We start from the raw sequence: 5,000 nt of genomic DNA on the forward strand, positions 1-5,000 counted from the left end.
TATGACTGGAACTAATGCTGTGATAGATCATCTGCCTCCCACGGATGTTGTTCAATAGGACCAGGTGTTCTGCCTTATTCAGTGAAATAATCAGTCATTCGGCTGTCTTTAAAAGCCATACAAGTGATTGGATGCTTACAAAAAGTGTCTGACTGCACAAGCAAGTCGAGCACACACAGGCAGTCATCGAGAGGTGTCAAAGCATCACTCGGGGACACTTTAGGATTGCAAAAACGACTGGACCGTGGCTATTGTTCCCTTTATGAAGACTCACGCCATGGAACCTTTTTAAGTCATGGGCAGCACTTTGTCCACAAACCACCCCACCAACACCCCCAACACCCCCAACCCGACCCAAAACAACCAAGGTCGACAGCCTGTACCCGAAACCTTGCTTACACACCCGGAGCCGTTGCCAATGGCTTAATCCAATAAAACCTGGAATTATTTCACACTTTAGCTATTGAAAAATAGCAGCTATACAAGCTCACAGCGCGGCACTCTGCTTGTAGATCTGCTATTTCAGAAAAATCCCTGGAACAACATATTTTGAGATGGGGGTCCGTGGCCAAATACATGTAATTTTGGGGGGTCATTGACCTGAAAACATTCGAGAACCACTGATTTAGAAGACATTTTATAGAATCGGGTAAAAAAGAATCCAGATTTTTCAAGAATAGCAGATCTACAAGCTCGCAGTGCGGCACTGGCTGAGCTTGTACAGTATATCTGCACATTTTTTTATATTTAAAGAATAAAATGATTGTTAAAGTAATACTGCGTTCCCCGGTCTAAATGTATTAAAAAGGCCTCTCAAGGCCTTCACATGTGGGGGTGAAATGTAAACCACAGCGCCATGCACCACTTGCCCTGAAACAGGAGGATAGGGGCCCAAACAGGGCTGTACGTATAACACCTGCTCCAAGGGCCCGGTGTCCATGAGAAGGAGCTAAGGAATGGTTTACACCAGTGGTTCTCAACCCTTTTTCACATCAAGGTCCATTACTTATTGGGCATTTGAGCCACGGTCCACCATCTGATGAGATTTAGCCGCTCTCAAGACCCAAAACGTCGAACGTTTTGTAATCGTTGGATAAGATTTTGCCCACAATTCCATGCTGTATCGATGCTGGTACCTATAGGAGCGAGAACAGGCAAACTTCGATCAAAATAACAATTCTTCTGCATTCTCTATTTGTGTAGAAGAAACGATAATTTAACTCTTGAGAGTGTAAAAAGAAACCAAATTTAACCCTCAAGAGTTAAAAAGATCTATAAGGGTCCATTTGGTTACTCCCATCATTTAGCTGGGGACCGACCACAAAACCTAACCTTAACCCTAACCTCAGCAAAACTATGCCTAAACCTAAGCCTAACCTCAATAGGCGCTGGTGAGTATGTTATCTAACCTGCCGACGCTGTTTGACCCAACAGGAGTTCGATCTATGGGGCAGTCCGCTGGGGACCACCCGGAACCCCCTCAAGGACCACTGGGGGTCCCCGGGGCCACCGGTTGAAAACCACTGGTGTACACGTGGATGCACCAGCCTTTGAGCCCCACAACACAGAAACACAGTGATTGCCATGCAGGCCCTACTGTAGGAAAGCACGCCTGTATTCTGCCCTACTCTCGGCTCCCCCCCCACCCCCCCCCCCCCCCCCCTGTGTCACGGCATCTAGTTCTGTTTCAGGGAAGACAAATGGCTTTCGGAGAGGAAGGAAAATGCATGATGATAATGCCCGCCGTGACTATTTTCTTTGGGGCCCCCCACACGCTCCACTATTAAGTGTGTGTGTGAGTGCATGTGTGTGTACATGTACGTGACGATAGGGGTTGTGTGTGTGTGTGTGTGTGTGTGTGTGTGTGTGTGTGTGTGTGTGTGTGTGTGTGTGTGTGGGGGGGGGGAGGGGGGGGGGGGTCAGATTATTAAAAGAAATGGGCATTCATACATATCGTCGGGCGGAAACCTCGTATCTCCAAGTTTTTTCGCAAAGTAAAGCACTGCTTCATCACACAAGGCTGTCGCACAAAAGTTGTGAAAACAGCCGATCCCCAAGCACACAACGCCTCGCGGAGCGAGGCGTTGTGTGCTTGTAGATCGGCTGTTTTCACTAGTTTAGATCGTTTTTAAAATGATAAATACAAAACGATCGGTTTTGGACACAGAAGGTTTCCGCCCGACAACGACGATATACAACCGTCAGCGCTAATGACGGCCTGAAGAATGGCAGAGAGAGGAACGGCAATAAGGCCTAAACACAGCAAACATGTCAGGCGACGGACGGACGGTGCAGCATGCATTCCTGCCCGGGCCCGGCTTGCTTCCTCCGTGCCTGGGATCCAACCATAAATAAACGCAGGCGGGCCAGCATTCTGGGCAGCCGTTCCTGTGCGCCGCCTCGCCTTTCTCCTTTGAAAAGCAATCAGTGAAATTTTGCACTCAATTACTGGCGGGAGCCGCGCCGCTAAGCCAAGTACAGCCAGAGGCATATCAAACAGGGACGGGGAGAGAGAGAGAGAGAGAGAGAGAGAGAGAGAGAGAGAGGGAGAGAGAGAGGGAGAGAGAGAGAGAGAGAGAGGGAGAGAGAGGGAGAGATCAGTGAGAGGCAGCGACGTGCAGAGAATGTTAGAGAGGCAGGGGCTGAAATTTCTACCGGGTTCCCACACATCTTTACCAATATAATTTCCAAAACTTTTCCAAAACTTTTTCAATATATTTAACCCGATTTCCAGGACTACCGGTATATAACAATAATTCAGCTCAATAACGAGTTGCTTACTCCTATGTGCAATGCCCAAAGACAGGTAGTGCATGCCAATGGTTCTCAACCTTTTCAGGCCGTGACCCCCGAAATAATCATATGTGAACAGGGGACCCCGGCACCCTGACAAGCACTAAGAGTAGAGGAATTTTGTATAACACGGTTTTATTGTGAAAATAGCCGATCTACATGCTCACAACGACTCGCAACGCAATTTGTCCAATGTTTAATTTGTCATTTCAGAGGTATTAACACAATCAATAACCAAAGACAATGCATAGCTATTTTTTCCAGAACCTTCCAGGACCCTTGATCAATTCCAAAACTTTTCCAGTACTGGAAAAATATTTTTCTAATTTCAAAATATTTCCAGGAATTTCATGACCGTGGGAACCCTGTTTCTAAAAGGGCCTTTTGGTGAAAATATCTAAAATAGCCGACCTACAAGCTCACAATACGTACGCTTGGAGATCGTCTATTTTTGGTGCTTGATACCAAACTTAGTTCAGTATGGTATCAAGTACCGAGTCAATACTGGAGATAATGGCGTAATGGCACAGACTTCTACACAGAGAGGGCTTTCAACATAAGATGCTACATTCAGGTTCAGGAGAGTTTGGACAAGGCAATTCTCTTGAACGCCACCTTCAGGTATGTCATGGAAAGAGGGGCATTTGAACTTCTTTCACCATAGTAAAAACTGCATTCATGGTCTGGAGAGGGAACCTTTTTACAGACAGATAAAAGGACAGGGGCTCAAGCCCCCTTTTGATGTCTGTGTGTGCACGTGCCTGGTGAGAGGGATGGAGGGAGAATAGATGAAGGACGGAGGGATGGAGATGAGGAGTAATAGGTTGCTTGGCCGACCGCGCCGCTATTGTTCTCCAAGAGAACTGGAGGCTCTGTTAATCGGCCGGTTGTCCCTCTGGGATTTGGAATACAGTAATCAAAAGGCTCGGATAACCGCTTGGAGGCTCCCTGACCCTCCGTCCATGCACGCTCCACCTCCACCTCTGTCTCTCTCTCTCTCTCTCTGATCTCTCCAAGCTTTTTGTTTAAACTGGCTGCCTTTCCTCTCAGTCAGGAGGAGGTGCTCTGTGTTTTTCTGATTGGGATCCACCCCTACAATGACACCTCGGAGGCTCATCGAAATTCCAGGTAACACGTTTGTGACTCTAACATTTAGCTCAATTGTTTAGGTCAATGTTTTCAGGCCAAGGACCCCTTAGTTGAGAGAGAGATGAAGCAGGGACCCCCCACAACCTTATCATAGATTCATCATCGTTTGACAGCACAATCATCAGTGTATTTTGGATTCATGTCAATTTGTGTTTTTTTTTTCAGATATTTAACCACTTGGACCGTCAATACTTAATAAACTTCACCTTTCACTCTGTAGGTAGTGTGCTCTTTTTTCCCCTCTCTCTTTGCCGAAAATAGCCGATCTATACAAGCTCACAACGCCTTGCAGCGCGAGGCGTTGTGAGCTTGTATATATGCTATTTTGGCTAAAGTTCTGAGAATATGGACGCCAGGGTTCAAGTTGTTAATATAAAAAGGATTGGAAGATTTCGATGACCCCCTGTAGTAACTCTGAGGACCCCCTAGGGGTCCCGGACCCCCTGTTGAAGACCCCTGGTTTAGGAAATGTGTTAAATTCCAACTGCTAGTGTTAGCAAAAATTAAGAGATTAAACCAGAAACCTGGCATCGTACAGTACATGGATGTTTAAGTCACTGCTCCCTCGTGTGAGAAACCTCGATCGCCAATCTCACCCGATACGCCACCTCGCTGTCACCTGCGTCCCCGTTTTGCTATCGGGTGACGAAGAGGAAGCGAGCGAATGATACATCAGGCCGCTGAGATCCACATTATATGTTATTTTGACAGGCGGGCTCTATTTAAGTCACCTGTCAGCAACTGAAACTAAGGACATTTTCCTTGAAGATGGAAAACTCTGCGACATGGGGGAAAGAAACCCAACGCCGGTGCCTCCTTTAGCAGACTATGTCAATATACATACGATGGCCTTTTTCAGTTGGCAAGACATATGATCTTCGCACATCTGCTGAATCCCTTGTCCCCCCGGCCCCAACCACCACCAACCCCCTCCTCGGAACCCTCGCGCTGCACTCCGCGCTCACCTCTGCCGCCGCAAGGCAAACCGCCGTGATGACATAAGGAGGACCTAGACCCCAGAGAAAACAGCTCGCCGGGTCCCAGCATCCGCAGTCTCT

The 5,000-nt window shown here is 47.4% G+C and overlaps 1 protein-coding gene across 3 annotated transcripts in view; it reads right to left on the reverse strand.

Annotated features, from left to right (window-relative positions):
- The window catches only part of LOC308298558 (ADAMTS-like protein 1), a 252,161-nt gene that overhangs the window by 78,868 nt on the left and 168,293 nt on the right, over positions 1 to 5,000 (reverse strand). The gene's annotated exons all lie outside the window — the stretch shown is intronic.

This window comes from Nannobrachium achirus (genome assembly GCF_963921795.1).
Source record: "Nannobrachium achirus genome assembly, chromosome: 14".
NCBI classification, from domain to species: Eukaryota; Metazoa; Chordata; class Actinopteri; order Myctophiformes; family Myctophidae; genus Nannobrachium; species Nannobrachium achirus.